Source organism: Dendrobates tinctorius, unplaced genomic scaffold (genome assembly GCF_039654945.1).
Source record: "Dendrobates tinctorius isolate UK_male_01 unplaced genomic scaffold, ASM3965494v1 ptg000032l, whole genome shotgun sequence".
NCBI lineage: Eukaryota > Metazoa > Chordata > Amphibia > Anura > Dendrobatidae > Dendrobates > Dendrobates tinctorius.
In genome coordinates, this window is record NW_027361700.1 from 31,939,801 (window position 1) to 31,961,620 (window position 21,820).

Below are 21,820 nucleotides of genomic sequence, written 5' to 3' on the forward strand. Positions count from 1 at the left end.
TTTTGAATTTCTTCTCACACTAGTGGACACTGGACACTTTTGGATTGTGTGAGGCCCAATGAATATCTGAGCGCTATGTGACAGGCTCGATGGCACAGCTGTGACCAAAGTGACTAGAGGATAAGTGAGATTTTGAATTTCAGCAGACACTTGTGGACACTGGACACTTTTGGATTGTGTGAGGCCCAATGAATATCTGAGCACTATGTGACAGGCTCGATGGCACTGCTGTGACCAAAGTGACTAGAGGATAAGTGAGATTTTAAATTTCTTCTCACACTAGTGGACACTGGACACTTTTGGATTGTGTGAGGCCCAATGAATATCTGAGCGCTATGTGACAGGCTCGATGGCACTGCTGTGACCAAAGTGACTAGAGGATAAGTGAGATTTTGAATTTCTTCTCACACTAGTGTACACTGGACACTTTTGGATTGTGTGAGGCCCAATGAATATCTGAGCGCTATGTGACAGGCTCGATGGCACTGCTGTGAGCAAAGTGACTAGAGGATAAGTGAGATTTTGAATTTCTTCTCACACTAGTGGACACTTTTAGATTGTGTGAGGCCCAATGAATATCTGAGCGCTATGTGACAGGCTCGATGGCACAGCTGTGACTAAAGTGACTAGAGGATAAGGGAGATTTTGAATTTCTGCAGACACTTGTGGACACTGGACACTTTTGGATTGTGTGAGGCCCACTGATATCTGAGCGCTATGTCACAGGCTCGATGGCACAGCTGTGACAAAAGTGACTAGAGGATAAGGGAGATTGGATTGCTTTTAAAAAAGCAGTTTGCAGAGCAGTGGGTAAACAGCAATGCCAGCCTGTCAGGAAGCCTTAAAAGGCAGCCCAACAACCAACACCACTGATACACCACAATATAGCCTCCCCTTGCACTGCACACACAGTGACTGGTGTGTTGTGCAGGCCAAATCGCTAGCAGCAGAAGCAGTTTTTTTGTCTTCTTCCCTGCCTAACGCTCTCCCTACAGAATCAGCAGCAACCTCTCCCTATACTGAGATCGGCAGAAGTAAGATGGCGGTCGGCGTGCACGCCCTTTTATACCCCCTGTGACGCCCACCAAAGCAAGCCAATCACTTGCATGCCCTTCTGAAAGATGGTGGTGACCCGTGCCTATGTCATCACGTTGCCCACAGTGTCAGTGGATCCTGATTGGCTGAAAAAGAGCGCAAAACAAACTTTTGAAACGCGACTTTGGCACGTAAGTCGCCGACCTCGTGGCCGACCTCATCCTAGGGTCGGGTTTCGTTTCATGAAACCCGACTTTGCCAAAAGTCGGCGACTTTTGAAATTTTTCGACCCGTTTCGCTCAACTCTAGTACAAATGAAACCATACCAGGTGCCCAAGGTCCAGCGACAAGCCATTGCGAGTGAGGTAAGACAAATGCTCCAGCTGGGAGTAAATGAGGAATCCCAGAGTGACTGGGATAGCCCCATTGAGCTAATCCCAAAGCGGACGGATCATTAGAGTTCTGTAATGACTTCCGTAAATTGAATGAGATGTCGAAGTTCGACCTTTATCCAATGCCCCGAGTGGACGAGCTGATTGAGCTCCTTGGTCAGGCCCAGTACTTCACCATACTCGATCTGACCAAGGGTTATTGGCAGGTGCCTCTTATGGAGTCGGCAAGGAAAAGACCGCCTTTTTCCACGTCTTTTCCACTATGTTTTCTTGCCCTTTGGACTACATGGGGCCTCAGCCACGTTCCAGAGGTTGATAGACATAGTGCTGGAACCCCATCGTAAGTATGCCTCAGCGTACCTGGATGACATAATCATCTTTAGTACCCCCTAGCATACCCACTTGTCCCAGGTACAAGCGGTAGTACATTTGCTCAGAGCCGCCGGCTTGATGGCAAATACCAAGAAATGTGCAATAGGGCTCGAGGAAGCCCGGTACTTGGGTTACATGATTGGCCGTGGGGTTACCAAACCCCAAATAAATAAAATCGAGGCCATTCAGAACTGGCCCCGACCTGTTACCATCAAACAGGTGAGAGCATTTCTCAGAATCATCGGGTATTACCGGAGGTTTATACCTAATTTTTCGGGGAGAACAACACCCCGAACCAATCTTCTCAAGGGAAAGAAAGATATTTGTGGTCTTTCCTGATGAAGAAGTCATTTGTACTTTGAAACGCGTAGAATAAACCAACATTTCATTTTATATCCTGGGATATACGTCTCATTAACTGTCGGCAAGCGCAGAAACAATCTATCAACCTTTCCTTCCATGCTTTGATGTCTTATGGTCAATTGCTGACCCTTGGATCTGCTGCAGCTGAAATTCCATTTGACATGCTTTTTGAATATGTCTAGAAGTGAGTGTACTCTGATTTTACCGCCTGTCATATCTCTCAGATAAGACCCTATTTTTGTGCTGATCTCTCATACAGCTCTGTGATTATTCTCTATTCTCAAGGAAAAGAAGTCAGCCATGGTTAGGTGTAACCTCCAGGTGGAGGAAGCCTACCAATCCATGAAGGTGGCGCTGTGCGGACAGACCGTCCTCATTAGCCCCAACTTCAGAATCTCTACATTGTGCAGACAGATGCCTCTAACATGGGCCTAGGAGCAGACCTGTTGCAGGATTTGAACAGTCACCTATCTAAGTAGGAAACTCACCCCAGCAGAGAAAAATTATAGCGTAGTGGAGAAGCAGTGCCTAACCATTAAGTGGGCCTTGGAGTCCCTACACTATTATTTGCTCGGTCGACAGTTTCGTTTTGTGACAGATCATTCACCCTTGGTCTGGATGAGGAAAGCCAAGGAGAGGACTGCTTGGGTCACTCGATGGTTCCTGTCTTTGCAAAATTTCAATTTTATAGTGGAACTTCGGGCAGAGAAGACACAGGGAAATGCGGATGCCCTGTGATTGCCCCCCTCTATGGTGCAAATGTTCAACCTCACAAGTTTGAACAGAGGGAGGAGGTATGTGGCAGTGACCAGTGTTATATGCGAGGGTCGCTATGAGTTCCCCAGGATGCGCATAGCAGCATATTGAGGCTGCGGGAGTGCATTGCAGTCGCAGGTATTGCTGTGATTGCAATGCAAAAATAAAAGTAAGTGTTGGTCTTGGGCAAGCTATTTGCCAAGGAAGATTTATGAAAACCTGCCATGGGCTCTTATTTTTTAAACGGACTACAGGATGGTAGTGGGACCATAAGTTTCCTTCCCGGCCGGGTTTTCCATGTGGCCTACGGCCACAGGTTCCTTGTAAAAACCTCTGCAGCAAAGACTTGGGTATGTCAGTGTTGTTTTGCAAATCTGTAGAGCAGAAGGCTTTGCCATAGCTTTAGCCGACTAGAGTTGAGCGAAACGGGTCAGTCAAATTCATAAGTCACCGACTTTTGCTGAAGTCGGGTTTCATGAAACGAAACCCGACCATAGCGTAAGGTCGGCCACAAGGTTGGTGACCAGAGAGCCAAAGTCTTGTTTCAAATGATGCTTCCAGTGCCCTTTTTCAGCCAATGATGGCGGACGCACACTGTGGGCAACGCGATGACATGAGCATCGGTCACCACCATCTTTGAGAAGGGCATGCAAGTGATTGGCTAGCTTTGTGTGGTGTCACAGGGGCTGTAAAAGAGCATACATGCCGACGGCCATCTTACTACTGCCGATATTAGCATTAGGGAGAGGTTGCAGCTGCTGATTCTGAATAAGGGAGAGCGTTAGGCAGGGAAGAACAAAAAAACTGCTTCTGCTGTTAGCTATTTCCACAGTACAACACAACAGTTTGTATGCAGTGACAGGGGAGGCTATATTTTTTGTGCATCAGCTCTGTTGGTTATTAGGCTGTCTTATAAGGCTCCCTGATAGCTGCATTGCTGTTTGCACACTGCTGTGCAAACTGCTTTTTTAAAAGCAAAAATACTTCTCTTCCTCTTTTCTGCACAGTTACCAAGCGTTCATTTTTCCACACTTTTGTGTGCAGCAGTCCTGCTTATTAGGCTGCCTAATGCCATACTTGGACTGAGAGCATCATTGTCAGCCTCCTAAAATATCTAGGGAGCTTCCAATTCTCCCCAATACTATATACACCTTGTACTTTGTCGTGCACCAGCCAATTTCAGCCTGTTAAATTGAGGTGTAATCTATAGTGGGCCTGAGATAATAGCTAAGCCTCCTAAAATCTCTAGGGAGATTCAAATTCTCCACAATACTATATACACCTTGTACTTTGTCATACACCAGCCAATTTTAGCCTGTTACATTGAGGTGTAATCTATAGTGGGCCTGAGATAATTGTTCAGCCTCCTAAAATCTCTAGGGTGCTTCCAATTCTCCCCAATACTATATACACATTGTACCTTGCTTCACAGTACCATATAGCTGGTGGTATTTTGGGTACATTTTTCCAAAAATTAGGAAGTATGGTGCAAGAGGCGGTGGAAGTGGGCGGGGGTTGGCAGCTGGTACTGATGGTGGTGGGGGGTGGTATTGCATCTGCTGGTAGTGGCAAAAGCACAATAGCACCGAAGGCAGGAGGTGTTGAGCCTGCGTCATCTTCTGGCTCCACAAGGCCTCGAAGGCTCCTTTTCTGGGAGTAGGTAACCGCTTTTAAAGCCGGAGCTTCAGGAACAAGTTTTGGCTTACATTGCTGACACAGCCTCCAGCTTTATCGCCTCCTCTTCTGAAGTTTCAAAAAATAAAAGCACTGAGTCGTTAGTGGAGGCTCCTGGTCAGGAACAACACCTTTCCTTGTGTCCTTCACCCCTACCAAAAGTGAAGGATGCGGCAGGCCACACTACAGATTACTCTATGGAGCTCTTTTCACATACCATGCGTGGGTTATCAAGTCAAATCGTGAATTCCCCAGTCCAAGATGAATCGGACATGGCGTGCACTGATGCACAGCCACTGCTAGATTTTTCTGCTGGTACATTCACTCAGAACACTACATTGTCCTCGCAGTGTACTGATCCAGAATCTGACCCTGAAGAAACTCAGGTGCCCCTTCCCGCATACTATTCCACCTTACATGGTGACACAGAGGACGGTGCACTTGAAATTGGATGGGAGGTGATGGATGACTCAGTTGTTGACCCAGATTGGCATCCATTGGGGGAAGAGGGTGCCGCTGCTAATAGCTCAGAAGAGGAGGAGGAGGATCCACAGCAGGCATAGAAATCACAACAGCTGTTATCTGGCAGGCCCGTACCAGTCCAAAAACGGTTTACAAAAACCCAAAGGGTTGCAGGACAGCTTGGCCAGACGGTCAAATTAGCACAGCGTGCAAGGCCTCAAAATGTCTTCCATAGTAGGAAGAGTGCAGTGTGGCACTTTTTTTAACAAAATCCTAAAGATCAGGCAAAGGTTATCTGTAAGAAGTGCGCAAAGACCTTTAGCCGAGGGAAAAATCGGAGAAATTTGAATACCAGTTGCATGCTTAGACATTTAACCACCATGCACTTGCAAGAGTGGACTGCTCCGAATGAAAGTAGTCAGCAACACTACATCGCTTCTACCACTGTAAGCCCACCGGTTAGCACACCACCAGCAGCAAATGTTGAGGTGTCGTCGCAAGGCCAAAGCAGTCAGGGAATCACAATGTTATTGCTACGAAAGACTGAATCTAGGCCATCAGCAAGACCACCAACACCATCATCAACCCTCTCTCAGTCCGCCATGTCCACCGCTAGTTCCACCATATGCAGCTCTCAAGTCCAGCTCACCCTACCAGAGACTCTCAGTAGGACAAGAAAGTACTCATCCTCTCATCCGCGTACACAGTGTTTGAACGCCCACAATGCCAAACTAATCTCGTTAGAGATGATGCCCTACCGGTTGGATGAAAGTGAAGCTTTCCGCGAGCTCATGGCCTACGCAGTACCACGCTATGACCTACCCAGTCGGCACTTGTTTTCTCGAAAAGCCATCCCAGCCCTCCACCTGCATGTGAAAGACCGCATTGTCCATGCACTCAAGCAATCAGTGAGTGGAAAGGTGCACCTCACAACTGATGCATGGTCCAGTAGGCATGGCCAGGGCTGTTACGTGTCCATCACTGCGCACTGGGTTAATATGGTGGATGTAGGGTGCACAGGGGGCAGTGGCGGTGGGACAGTGCTGCCTAGCTCACGGTATAGGAAACAGTTGGCTGTAGGTGTTCGACCCTCTTCCTCCCTCTCCTCCAGAGAGGAGCAAAAGCTCGTCCACAGAGCGCAGTGGCACTAGCACTCCATCTGCAGCTGCCAGTGTTGCACATGAGGTGTCCCACTATCGAACAGCTAGTGGTAAGCGTCAGCAGGCTGTGTTGAAGATGATGTGTTTGGTCGACAACAGACACACCGCGGAGGTACTGGCCGACTACTTGCAGCGACAAACTGAGTCATGGCTCGGCAGTCAACATCTTGAGGCAGGCAAGGTAGTTAGTGATAACGGCGGGAATTTTGTGGCAGCCATAGCCCTTTCAAAACTCAGACACATACCTTGCCTGGCTCACACCTTGAACCTGGTGGTGCAGTGCTTCCTCAATAATTATCTGGATTTAATAGCCCTGCTCCATAAGGTGCGAAGACTGTGCTCGCACATCTGCCGGTCACCCGTACACTCCAGTCATATGCAGAAGCTGCAGCGATTGCTCCACCTTCCCAAGCACCGCTTAATTATCGATGTTACAACAAGGTGGAACTCCACCCTGCACATGGTTCAGAGGCTGTGCGAATAGAGGCAGGCTGTAATGCATTTGTGGGAGGATACACGGGCAGGCAGTTTCTGGGCAGACATGGAGTTGTCTGGTGTACAGTGGTCGAAGCTGAAAGACCTCTGTAAAGTCCTTCAGTGTTTTGAGGAATGCACACGACTGGTAAGCACAGATGACGCCATCATAAGCATGAGCATCCCACTTATGTGTCTGCTCATGCAAACTTTGACGCACATTAAGGAGCAGGCGTCTGAAGCCGAGGAGGAAGACGAGGAGGGAAGCTTTGATGACAGTCAGCCATTGCCTGCTCAGGGAATTCTCCTGGATGAGGTGGAGGAAGAAGAGGAAGAGGAGGAGGATGATGGGGATAATTATTTAGGGGAAGAGGATGCTTCTTAGGGGGCAAGAGAAAATGTTGGCGTGGCAAGGTCAGGTACAGGGTTTGTGCGTGACTGGAGGGATGTTGATTTGCCAGAAAGTGCTCCTCCAACCAGCACTCGCAGTGCATCATTGACACCTGGAACACATGTGTTATTATGACTTGCAGATCCTAAAAAGGGACCCCCGCATTGCCAAAATGATGAACGATGACGACTACTGGTTGGCCAGCATCCTGGATCCACGCTATAAAGGCAAATTACAAAATATCATGCCACAGGAGAACCTAGAGCTAATATTGGCTAACAAACAAGCAACTCTGGTAAACCGTCTGTTTGAGGCATTCCCAGCACACAGCAGCGGTGATGGTTCTCCCATGAGCCATAGGGGGCAACATGGAAGAGGTGTTCGTGGTGCACACAGCTGAAGTGGTGTTGGACACAGGGATTTCATGACCATATTGTGGACTGATTTTTCAAGTACAGCTCACACGACTGGTAATACTGCATCAAATGAAAGTGACAGGAGATAGCAGTTGTCAACTATGGTACAAACTACTTCTCCACCCATATCGATGTTCTCCCTCACAGGTCATTCCCCTTTGACTATTGGGCCTGTAAACTGGACACCTGGCCTGAATTGGCACAATATGCCTTACAGGAGCTCGCTTGCCCTGCTGCTTGTGTGCTACCCGAAAGAGTCTTCAGTGCTGCTGGATCAATCCTGACAGAAAAAATGACCCGTCTGTCGACCCAAAATGTTGATGATCTAACCTTCATTAAAATGAACCATGCATGAGTTTCAAAGGATTTTGTTCCACCTTCCCCTGCGGACACATAGGTTGCCAAAAAAATGGCTCGCTTTTGTCCTCCTCTTCCTCAGACTTTTCCAATTCCTCCATTTTCAGCTGCTGAATGTCCAACATCAACATATGCCATTTTTTCCACCTCCCTAACTGGGCTGCTTCCCCCCCAGGGTAGGGGTCACCACCTGGCGCACGCACCCGTGCGAGTGTCATTGCCTTGGACAGGTGGGTGGGCCCACTCTTGGGCAACGGCACTGGCACAGGGTCCCTCATAGTACAATCAAGTGTCTCTGATGGTGGGGGTGCACACCTGCCGTCAGACACACCGGCGTACTATGAGGTGCCCTGTGCCAGTACCGCCGCCCACGAGTGCTTGCTCAGGGCCCCAGCACTTGCAATACTTACCTCTCCCTGCTCCACCGCTGTGTAGTCTGGGCTGTTAAATCCTTCACTGGGACTGCCAATGCAAATTTGGTGAACTGATAGATGATGGTTAAGACGTAGCTATGCCCTGTCCTGCTGGGCTCTATCTTCAGATGATCAATGGCTTCCATTTGTTATGGACGTCGACTCACAATGAGATGCAGTGGTGGTTTATCATCAGCTTTCACGATTTTCCTACTCACAGACGTGTGACATTCCTGCCCAGATTTTTAAATTCTCCCGTGAGTTTTTCCCGTGATTAGTAATTCCACAATTTCTGCAATCACTCGACTTTCCGTCTGTACTTGTATCCATCTCGTTTCCTCATGCCGAGAGTCTGGACTGTCTTACTGAGACTGAAATATATATGAAGATTGAAAAATACCCCAACAGTGTATACTGGTGTACGCTTCGAATACATTAACCTTTTTCTACTTTTTAGATTCTTGTCTAATCCATACTGAGGCTGTGAGTGTCTTTGTCGGACTCCAGAAGTATACACGGAGATTTTTAATGTTTAAACTATGCTATATATACCTGGTATCCAGTGATACTGTACCCTTTCTCAACTTTCTACAATCTTGTCGAATCCATACTGGGCCTGAGACCGTCTGAGTCTGCCTCCTGATATATAGACATAGATTTTTTATGTGTAAACTATGCTACATATATACCTGTTATCCGGTGATACTGTACCCTTTCTCAACTTTCTACAATCTTGTTGAATCCATACTCGGCCTGAGACCGTCTGAGTCTGCCTCCTGATTAGAGATGAGCGGTGTTCGAGTCAACCTGTTCACCAAGCTCAAATTCGAGCTGTTTTGGACGGTATTTGAGCCGTTCGTCGAACTCGATCACTTTGCTTAAAAATTCTGCTGTTCGAGGTTCCGTTAGAGAACGGTTCGTTCAGCAAAAGCGTAACTTTATTTTCACATTAATAATGGTTTTCAATGTTAATAGACAGTTTCATGGCATAGTAGCGGTGTCTGGTAGTCAGTGGTGTAGTGCACCTGTCAAGGAGCTACACCGTGTGTGTTTCTAATAATTTTTTACCGCATCTTGTCCAGAAAATCCTTTTGGTCCTTGTAGCACTGTCTGCTACTCAGCAGAGGAGCCCACAAGTGAACCTAGCTATGCCGCCTGTTTATGAAAGAACCAGTTTTTGACTGCATTTAGCCCAGTTAATACTTTGGGCCTAGTAACTGTGTCTGCTACTCAGCAGAGGAGCCCACCCGTGAACCAAGCTGTGCCATCTGTTTATGTAAGAACCATTTTTTAACTCCATTTAGCCCAGTGAATACTTTGGGCCTAGTACCTGTGTCTACTGCTCAGCAGAGGAGCCCACCCGTGAACCTAGCTATGCCGCTTGTTTATGTAGGCACTGTCTGCTACTCAGCAGAGTTGCCCACCCGTGAACCAAGCTATGCCGCCTGTTTATGCAAGAACTACGTGCTATTCAGCAGAGGAGCCCAGCTGTTAAGCAAGCTACAGCACCTGTGGTTTGGACACTTAACTTTTTCACATTCTTTCTGGAATGCCGGTTAGGCCTAATTCCGGAATTCCGGTTGACCTGCACTTACTGGGAAATCCTCGTTCGCGGGGAAGAATTGGAATCCCAGATCCCCATTACTAACAGGGGTTCAGCGGGTTATCTGCACCTGTAAGCGACACATGCTAGTCCTTTCAGTGTAGCGCGCATGCAACCCCGGACAAGTAAGGGCATGACAGACCTGTTATTGCTCGATCTCGCGTGCCAGAGCCTCGCGTGTCCCTCTAGTAAGCTGGACGCGGACCGTGGGCGCATGCCAGAGTCTCGTTCATTAACGGAATTAAGCTGACAAATCTCTAGCACAACTAAAAACGGCCATGCACCACCACCCACAGAATCAACAAAGCTTGTAATCTGTCCATCTTTTCTGTGGCTGGCATGGTTGAGGTTGCCCGTGTGGAGTCTAATTAAGCCGCAGGTTCCACTCCTGGTGGTGCCCTTCTGGACATTCCTTTAAGGTTCAGCTTTGCAACCATACTGCCTCCGGAAACCAAACACTTTGCCTTCATGGACGCTGTTCGGAGGGTCGTGGGAATAACGCCGCCCGATCGGCAGTTGGCATAATCTATGGTGGGAAGTCCGACGGTATATGATCATCTTCGATTTTAGAATTTTAGATGTTTTTTATTTTAGATTTTTAGTCCAGCCTTTCTTGACTTTATAAGGGCATGACATGCCTATGTCTGTGGCTCCTCCTCCTCGTTTTACTCCTCACCTCTTTTCTATATGTAGTTGCCCTTTTCCATATGTTATTTTTGTACGCTGTACGCTTCTGATACAGTACCATATATCTGATATTATTTTGGGTACATTTTCTCCAAAATTTGGAAGTATGGTGGAAGAGGCCGCGGACGTTGGCGTGGGGGGACCAGCTGGTATTGATGGTGGTGGGGCATCTGCTGGTAGTGGCAAAAGCACAATAGCAGCTAAGGCAGGAGGTGTTGAGCCTGCGTCATTGTCTGGCAATGGAACGCCTGGAAGGCTACCTTTTCTGGGAGTAGGTTAACCGCTTTTAAATCCGGAGCATGAGGAACTGGTTTTGGCTTACATTGCCAAAACAAACTCCAGCAAATATGCCCTCCTCTTCTGAAGTTTCAAAAAATGCAAGCACCGAGTCGTCAAGTGCTGGCTCCAGGTCAGGAAGAACCCCTTTCCTTGTGTCCTTCACCCCCACCAAAAGTGAATCATGCAGCAGGCCACACTTCACATTAGTCCATTGAGCTCTTTCTCACATACCATGCCTGAGTTATCAAGTCAAATCGTGAATTCCACAGTCCAAGATGAATCTGACATGGAGTGTGGGTGGCCAGCCTGGGCAGTGGGGTTAATTGGTACCGGACCGTTGTCTGAGAGGGATATGTCACGGTGGTGGTGACCCGGTCCGTGGCCCTGAGCGTCCATGCAAAGGGGTGAATAACGTTTATAAGTGAATGATAGATTACTGGGAGGGGCTGGAGAGGATCCAGCGGTCATGGTGCACATTGGCACAAATGACAAAGTTAGAGGTAGGTGGAAGGTCCTTAAAGATGATTTCAGGGAATTAGGCTGTAAGCTTAAAGCAAGGACCTCCAAGGTGGTATTTTCGGAAATACTTCCTGTACCACGTGCCACGCCAGAGAGGCAACGGGAGATTAGGGAGGTTAATAAGTGGCTCAGGAATTGGTGTAGGAAGGAGGGGTTTGGGTTCCTGCAGAACTGGGCCGACTTCTCAGTTGGCTACAGGTTCTACGCTAGGGACGGGCTGCACCTCAATGGGGGAGAAAATGGCTAGAAGGTTGGAGGAGTGTTTAAACTAGGGACGGGGGGGAGGGTATTCCTTTTATAGGAGGGGAAGACAGTGCAGATAGAGACCTGGGCACAAATAATGACATTGGGGGTGGAGGTGGCATGGGGGGTGGGGTTAGAACAGTTAATAATTTAAGAAAGAATAGAGGTACAGAGAGATACATAAAGTGCATGTATACTAATGCCAGAAGTCTCGCCAACAAAATGGAGGAATTGGAGTTAATGTTGTTGGAACATAATTATGACATGGTGGGGATATCTGAGACATGGCTGGATGAGAGCCATGACTGGGCGGTTAATTTACAGGGCTATAGTCTGTTCAGAAATGACCGTACAAATAAGCGAGGGGGAGGCGTGTGTTTATATGTAAAATCATCCTTAAAACCCATCCTTTGTGATAATATATATGAATCTAATGAAAATGTAGAGTCCCTGTGGGTAGAGATAAGGGGAGGGGGGAAAAATAATAAATTACTGATAGGGGTTTGTTATAAATCTCCAAAAATAATGGAAGCTACAGAGAATATCCTCATAAAGCAAATAGATGAAGCAGCGACTCAAGGAGAAGTCATTATTATGGGGGACTTCAACTACCCTGAAATACATTGGGGAACCGAAACCTGCAGTTCCAGCAAAGGTAATAGGTTTCTGACAACGATGAGAGACAATTACCTTTCACAACTGGTTCAGGACCCAACAAGAGGGGGGGCACTGCTAGACCTAATATTAACCAACAGGCCAGACCGCATATCAAATGTAAGGGTTGAGGGTCACTTGGGTAATAGTGATCACAAATTAATAAGTTTTCATGTATCCTTTAATAAGATGTGTAGTAGAGGGGTTACAAGGACACTAAACTTCAGGAAGGCAAATTTCCAACGGATGAGAGATGATCTTGGTGCAATTAACTGGGATGATATCCTGAGACATAAAAATACACAAAGAAAATGGGAGACGTTTATTAGCATCCTGAATAGGACCTGTGCACAATATATACCGTATGGGAATAAACATGCGAGAAATAGGAGGAAACCACTATGGCTAAATAGAGCTGTAAGGGGCGCAATAAGAGATAAAAATAAAGCATTTAGAGAATTAAAGCAAGTAGGTAGTGATGAGGCATTAAATAAATACAGAAGATTAAATAAAATCTGTAAAAAGCAAATCAAGACAGCAAAGATTGAGACAGAGAGACTCATTGCCAGAGAAAGTAAAAATAATCCCAAAATATTCTTTAACTACATAAATAGTAAGAAGCTAAAAAATGATAGTGTTGGTCCCCTTAAAAATAGTCTGGGTGAAATGGTGGATGAGGATGAGGAAAAAGCCAATATGCTAAATGACTTTTTTTCAACAGTATTTACACAAGAAAATCCCATGACGGATAACATGATCAGGGATGAAAAATTCTCCATTAAATGTCACCTGCTTAACCCAGCAGGAAGTACGGGAAGTACGGCGGCGTCTACAAATCACTAAAATTGACAAATCCCCGGGCCCGGATGGGATACACCCCCGAGTACTACAGGAATTAAGCACAGTCATAGATAGACCACTATTTTTAATCTTTAAAGATTCCATAATAACAGGGTCTGTACCACAGGACTGGCGTATAGCAAATGTGGTGCCAATATTCAAAAAGGGGGCAAAAACTGAACTTGGAAATTATAGGCCAGTAAGTTTAACCTCAACTGTGGGTAAAATCCTGGAGGGTTTTCTAAGAGATACTATACTGGAGTATCTGAAGAAGAATAACCTCATGACCCAATATCAACATGGGTTTACAAGGGACCGTTCCTGTCAGACTAATCTGATAAGCTTTTATGAAGAGGTAAGTTCCGGACTGGACCAAGGGAATGCAGTGGACGTGGTGTACATGGACTTTTCAAAAGCTTTTGATACGGTGCCACACAAAAGGTTGATACATAAAATGAGAACAATGGGGATAGGGGAAAATATGTGTAGGTGGGTTAAGAGCTGGCTCAGGGATAGGAAACAAAGGGTGGTTATTAATGGAGCACACTCGGACTGGGTCACGGTTAGCAGTGGGGTACCACAGGGGTCAGTTTTGGGCCCGCTTCTTTTTAACATATTTATTAATGACCTTGTAGGGGGCATAGAGAGTAGAATTTCAATATTTGCAGATGACACTAAACTCTGCAGGGTAATTAATACAGAGGAGGACAATTTTATATTACAGGAGGATTTATGTAAACTAGAAGCTTGGGCTGATAAATGGCAAATGAGCTTTAATGGGGATAAATGTAAGGTCATGCACTTGGGTAGAACGAACAAGTTGTATAATTATGTGCTTAATTGTAAAACACTGGGCAAAACAGTCACTGAAAAAGACCTGGGTGTATGGGTGGACGACAAACTCACATTTAGTGGCCAGAGTCAAGCAGCTGCTGCAAAGGCAAATAAAATAATGGGATGCATTAAAAGAGGCATAGATGCGCATGAGGAGAACATAATTTTACCTCTATATAAGTCACTAGTGCGACCACACTTAGAATACTGTGTACAGTTCTGGTCTCCGGTGTATAAGAAAGACATAGCTGAACTGGAGCGGGTGCAGAGAAGAGCGACCAAGGTTATTAGGGAGCTAGGGGGTCTGCAATACCAAGACAGGTTATTACACTTGGGGTTATTTAGTTTGGAGAATCGAAGGCTTAGGGGTGATCTTATTACAATGTATAAATATATGTGGGGACAATACAAAGACCTTTCTAATGATCTTTTTACTCTTAGACCTGTGACGGGGACAAGGGGGCATCCTCTACGTCTGGAGGAAAGAAGGTTTAAGCATACTCACAGACGCGGATTCTTTACTGTAAGAGCAGTGAGACTATGGAACTCTCTGCCATATGATGTTGTAATGAGTGATTCACTACTAAAATTTAAGAAGGGACTGGATGCCTTTCTTGAAAAGTATAATATTACAGGGTATATACACTAGTCTCCTTAATATTGCGTTGATCCAGGGAGCTAGTCTGATTGCCGTATGTGGAGTCGGGAAGGAATTTTTTTCCCCAATGTGAAGCTTACTGTTGCCACATGGGGTTTTTTTGCCTTCCTCTGGATCAACATGTTAGGGCAAGTTAGGATAGGATATGGGTTGAACTAGATGGACTTAAAGTCTCCCTTCAACCTTAATAACTATGTTACTATGTTACTATGTTACTATACGTGACGCCACCTGTGGTTTCTGATCAGATTGACCAGCGCTGCAGTGTCGCTTCTCTGGGACAGATGTTGTGGTGCAGCTAAGATGTTGAAGCCCTGCACAGGTAGGTCTGTAGTCACAGGGCAGATGAAAGAGTTGGTAGATGGTGTGCAGTGCAGGATGTAGCAGAGCCGTGCGCCAGGCACAGGAGAAAGATGACAGACACAGTCGTGCAGTTCCTGTACCTGTACTTGGTAAGTGCCGTACAGGACCCAGAGTACAGATGGAGGAGTTGGTCAGTCTGGAAGCAAATTAGGAATTCTCTCTCTGCAGATAGGTAGTGTGGCCTCCGTTCTAGTGCTTATCTGAGGTACTCGCATGTTATGAATGAGTCACCGTAGGAGGCAAAAACAGAAATACTAGCTAAGTCCAGAAAACCAGAGAAGTTGGCAGCTATCGGATTGCAGACCCCTGAACTTAACAACAACTAGCAGTAGCCGTGGGGGGTTCCTACGGTGCCCTAGACCCCTCGATCACAGCCGGAGAACTAAATAGCCTAAAGACAGAAAGGGAAATCTAAACTGCCCCAGAGCAGACCCCAAAGCAATAGGCAGCCCCCAACATATAATGACGGTGAAGCAAGATGAAAAGACACTCACACAGATAGAAAGATAGGCTGAGCAAATGATGGGGCCCAAGCTAACTAAATAAGACGGGATAGAAAAGCTGCTGTCTGCAATCCGCCAAAACCCGATCAAAACAAGAGCCAACAGACTGATAGGGAATAAAGCCCTGAAGACGCTAGGCTTCAAAAAGACTATATCAGTACTCAGGTATTTTCTGAAGACAGAGCAAAAAGGAATTCAGCTCACCCCAGCAGGGAATGGTAGAAATCCAGAAAAACAAGGCAAAACAAAACCAAAACACAAATGCAAACAGCAGAGCAGAAAACTTAGCTTTTGAGGAGCAGGAATCAGACTGGTCTCCTAGAATCCCTCAGAGCAATCACCAGCAAGGCGGAAGGGCGTCCGCTGCCTTATATCCAGTCAGCAATTCCAGTCACCCAGCCATCATCATCCTGCTCAGGTGCTTGGTAATCAGCCTCACTACCTTCCTTCACCAGAAGAGGGAGTTCATCAGACCTCAATGGTGAAGGGGAAAAGTAACTCACAACAGTACCTCCCCCTTGAGGAGGGGTCACCGAACCCTCATCCACGCCACCAGGGCGATCAGGGTGAGCCCAATGAAAGGCACGCACCAATCTTTTGGCATGAATATCAGAGGCAGAGACCCAGGAATTATCCTCCTGACCATAACCCTTCCACTTAACCAAATACTGGAGTCTCCGTCTAGCCAGACGGGAATCCAGTATCTTCTCTACCTCATATTCCATGTTACCTTCAACCAATACAGGGTCCGGAGGTGCCACCCCAGGAACTACTGGTTCAACAAACCTCTTCAACAAGGACTTATGAAACACATTATGGATTTTAAATGTGACAGGAAGAGCCAAACGAAAAGAGACCGGATTAATAATCTCCAAAATCTTGTAAGGGCCAATAAATCTAGGCTTAAACTTAGGAGAAGCCACCTTCATAGCGATATTTTTTGATGATAACCAAACCATATCACCAACCTTAAACTGGGGACCAATGGTCCTATGTCGGTTGGAAAACCGCTGGGCCTTTTCCTGGGAGAGAGATAACTTATCCACCACTTGGTCCCAGATCTGGTGCATTCTATCCACCACAGTGTCAACACCTGGGCAGGCAGAAGGCTCCACCTGCCCTGAAGAAAATCGAGGATGAAACCCAAAGTTACAAAAAAAAGGTGACATCAAAGTGGCAGAACTAGCTCTATTATTTAAAGCAAATTCGGCCAAGGGCAAAAATGAAACCCAATCATTCTGATCAGCAGAAATAAAACATCTCAAATACGACTCCAAGGTCTGGTTTGTTCTCTCCGTCTGCACATTGGTCTGAGGGTGAAAAGCAGAGGAGAAGGACAACTGAATTCCCAGCTTGGAACAGAAAGTCCTCCAAAATCTAGACACAAACTGAACTCCTCTGTCAGATACAATGTTCTCAGGAATCCCATGCAAGCGAACCACCTGTTGCAAATACATGGGCACCAACTCAGAGGAAGATGGCAACTTAGGGAGTGGTACAAGATGAACCATCTTAGAGAACCTATCACAAATCACCCAAATAACAGTCAGTCATTCTCTGAGAGACAGGCATATCAGAGATGAAATCCATTGAAATATGGGTCCATGGCCTCCTGGGGACCGGCAAAGGCATCAACAACCCACTAGAGCGATATCAAGGTTTAGACCGGGAGCAAGTCCCACAGGACTGCACAAAATTCCTGACATCACGAGACAGGCGGGCCACCAAAAAGACCGACTCACCAGATCTCTAGTACCAAAAATACCTGGATGACCAGCCAATGCAGAGCAATGAACTTCAGACATCACTCTCTTCTTCCACTGGTCAGGAACATACAACTTTCCACTGGGACAACGCTCAGGTTTGTCCTCCTGGAACTCTTCCAAAGCACGTCTCAAATCGGGCGAGATGGCAGAAAGAACTACCCCTTCGCCTAAGATGGTAGCAGGGTTGGTCACCACAGGAGAATCAGCAAAGAAGCTCCTAGAGAGAGCGTCAGCCTTGACATTCTTAGTGCCAGGAAGAAAAGAGACCACAAAATCAAAACATGTAAAAAACAAGGCCCACCTAGCCTGTCTTGTGTTCAAGCATTTGGCCGACTCCAGGTAAATCAAATTCTTGTGGTCAGTGAGGACCACGACTTGATGTTTAGCTCCCTCCAACCAATGTCTCCACTCAAATGCCCATTTCATGGCTAACAGTTCCCGATTCCCCACATCATAGTTACGTTCAGATGGAGAGAACTTTCGGGAAAAGAAAGCACAGGGATTCATTTTAGATGTTACAGGATCCTTTTGGGACAAAACAGCTCCTGCACCAATCTCAGAAGCGTCCACCTCTACCTGGAACGGGAGTGAGACATCAGGTTGCCGCAAAACCGGGGCAGAAGTGAATCTTCGCTTCAGCTCCTGAAAGGAAGAAACAGCCTCCGGAGACCAATTCAACACATCAGCACCCTTCTTAGTCAGATCAGTCAATGGCTTGGCAATACTAGAAAATTTTGCTATAAATTTCTGATAAAAATTAGCAAAACCCAAAAACTTCTGGAGGGCCTTCAAAGAAGTGGGCTGAACCCAATCATAAATGGCCTGTACCTTGGCCGGGTCCATTTCAATAGTTGACGGAGACAAAATAAATCCCAAAAAAGAAATCCTCTGTACTCCAAAAAGGCATTTCGATCCTTTGACATACAGGGAATTCTCCCTCAAGATCCGGAACACAGTCCGAACATGTTCCACATGAGAATCCCAATCCTTGGAGAAGATCAAAATATCATCCAGATAGATAATCAAAAATGTATCCACAAAGTCTCGGAAAATGTCGTTCATGAAGCACTGGAAGACAGAAGGGGCATTAGTGAGCCCAAAAGGCATCACCAGGTACTCAAAATGTCCCTCCGGAGTATTAAACGCCGTCTTCCATTCATCCCCATGCTTAATGCGGATAAGATTATACGCCCCCCTGAGGTCAAGCTTGGTAAACCAGCAAGCAACTTTAACTTTGGAGAATAGATCCGAAATCAGGGGTAATGGATACTGATATTTAATAGCAATTTTGTTGAGGGCACGATAATCAATACAAGGCCTTAATGAACCATGCTTTTTGGCCACAAAAAAAAAAACGGCACCTAAGGGTGAAGAGGATGGTCTAATATGACCCTTCTCCAACGCCTCCTTAATATAGGATCGCATAGCCTCGTGCTCGGGTAAAGATAAATAGAAGAGTCGACCCTTGGGAAATTTACACCCCGGGCTCAGTTAAATTGCACAGTCATAACTCCTATGAGGAGGCAAAGATGCAGACTCATTCTCACTAAATACATCATAAAAGTCCGCCAAATAGTCAGGAACATCATGCGACTGAGGAGAGGTGGAAAAAACCGGAGCCTCACTAAGGGCACACCGACAACCCCACTCACCACAGACACAGATTTCCAATCCAAAACTGGATTATGAATTTGCAACCAGGGAAACCCCAGAACAATGGTATCATGCAAATTATGCAACACCAAAAATCTGCAATTTTCTTGATGGTCTGGGGCGACCCGCATTACCACCTGGGTCCAAAACTGAGGTTTATTTTTCGCCAAAGGAGTAGCATCAATCCCCCTCAAAGGGATAGGCGTCCGCAGAGGTGTCATCGGAAATCCACAATGTTTAGCAAAATCCAAGTCCATTAGGTTCCGTGCTGCTCCCGAATCCACGAAAGCCTTGGCGGAAAATGTGGACAGAGAGCAGATCAGAGTAATTGCCAGAAGAAACTTAGGTTGAACACCACCCATAGAAAACATGTGTGCAAAACGTTTCTCTCGTTTAGGACAGACAGAAATAATATGCGAGGCATCTCCACAAAAAAAACACAGCTTATTACGCCTTCTGAACTCCTGACGTTGCTCCCTGGACAAAACTCTATCACATTGCATAGGTTCAGACACTTGTTCAACAGGTGGCAACACCTCTCGTGCAGTCCTGCGTTCACGTAAACGCCGATCAACCTGAATGGCTAATGACATAGATTCGTCAAGACCAGAGGGAACAGGGAATCCCACCATAGTATCTTTTACGGCTTCTGACAAACCCTTCCAAAGGAGAGCTGCCAAGGCATTATCATTCCAGGTAGTAAGGACCGCCCACTTTTGGAATTTTTGACAGTACAATTCTGCAGAATCTCGACCCTGGCTCAATGCCAACAGGGTCTTTTCAGCCTGATCAATAGCATTAGGTTCGTCATACAACAACCCCAAGTCTTGAAAAAATGCGTTCACATTAGTCAGAATAGGATCATCTGGTTTCAAAGAAAACGCCCAATCCTGGGGATCGCCATGCAGCAAAGAGATGACAATTTTAATCTGCTGCGCGGAGCTCCCTGACGAATTAGACTTCAAGGCAAAAAATAATTTACAATTATTTTTGAAATTCAAAAATTTAGACCGATCCCCAAAAAACACATCAGGAGTAGGGATCTTTGGTTCAGCAGCATGTGAATGAGCAAGGTAGGTGGAAATTCCCCACACTTCCGCAGCGAGCTGCTCCATACGATCAGCCAATTGCTTTATCTCCATTGAGAGAAAAAAAATTCCCCCTACGGCCTCAGAGATATAGAGGAAAAAATATCCACACTTTTTTTTTTTTTTTACAATTCTTTCCTGCTATTGAGTACCCTAGGATCTGCGGTATGGCTGGTGATTCTGTTATGAATGAGTCACCATAGGAGGCAAAAACAGAAATACTAGCTAAGTCCAGAAAACCAGAGAGGTTGGCAGCTATCGGATTGCAGACCCCTGAACCTATCAACAACAACTAGCAGTAGCCGTGGGGGGTTCCTACTGTGCCCTAGACCCCTCGATAACAGCCGGAGAACTAAATAGCCTAAAGACAGAAAGGGAAATCTAAACTGCCCCAGAGCAGACCCCAAAGCAATAGGCAGCCCCCAACATATAATGACGGTGAAGCAAGATGAAAAGACACTCACACAGATAGAAAGATAGGCTGAGCAAATGATGGGGCCCAAGCTAACTAAATAGGACAGGATAAAAAAGCTGCTGTCTGCAATCCGCCAAAACCCTATCAAAACAAGAGCCAACAGACTGATAGGGAAAAAAGCCCTGAAGACGCTAGGCTTCAAAAAGACTATATCAGTACTCAGGTATTTTCTGAAGACAGAGCAAAAAGGAATTCAGCTCACCCCAGCAGGGAATGGTAGAAATCCAGAAAAACAAGGCAAAACAAAACCAAAACACAAATGCAAAAAGCAGAGCAGAAAACTTTGCTTTTGAGGAGCAGGAATCAGACTGGTTTCCTAGAATCCCTCAGAGCAATCACCAGCAAGGCAGAAGGGCGTCAGCTGCCTTATATCCAGTCAGCATTTCCAGTCACCCAGTCATCATCATCCTGCTCAGGTGCTTGGTAATCAGCCTCACTACCTTCCTTCACCAGAAGAGGGAGTTCATCAGACCTCAATGGTGAAGGGGAAAATGAACTCACAACACTCGCAGTACTGAGTTCACTGAAGTTCTCCCCATTGACTCTCTTTTGAAACTTTCTCGTATGGCAGGCAGCCGTAGCCTTTTCCTTCTGGCTCACACAAGTCGCTGCTGGGGCCTCCGAGCCTTAGTTGGGAACAGAGTATTTACAGCTGCTACTTCCTCCAGTTTCTGCTGCAGGATCGTCAGTGTCCCTACAAACTCGGAGACCGGAAACCGGACCATGCGCTCCAGCTAGGAGTGAGCCTTAACTCTGCTCATCCTCCAGCTCCCCTTCTCACAGCCACACACTTCCCCTTCCCTTCACAGACTGCCTTAACTTTCCTCCTCCCGACCACAGAGAGCCGCTCCTCAGCAGTCACGTTCAGAGCTCTCCCTGCTGGCCTGGAGTGGGAACTGTGTTGTGTGTTGGCTTAACTGCTAGAGAGATCCTTCGTTGCTCCCAAGCATTACATCACACTCCCTAGGAGGAAGGTAATGCCACTGTGGCGACCGTACTCTTGGGGGCGCCACAAGTGCACTGATGCCCAGCCACTGCTAGATGATTCTGCTGGTACATTGACCCCGACCACTACATTCCCCTCGCACTCTACACTGCCAGAATATGACCCTGATGAAACTCAGGTTCCCCTTCCCCCATACTATACCACCTTACACGGTGACAAAGAGGAAGGTGCAGATGAAACTGCAGGTTCCTTGAGCAGGTGGGGGGACATTCTCATGGGCGATGACACTGGCACAGGGACCCTCATAGTACGCAAAAGTGTCTCTGCCGGTGGGAGGGCCCAACTGCCATCAGACACGTCTGTACGCCCTCTGCCTAAACAGTCCAAGTGCAGAGCGATTGAAGATGGGGACGACGAGGAGTCCAGACTAGTACAGGAATTCCC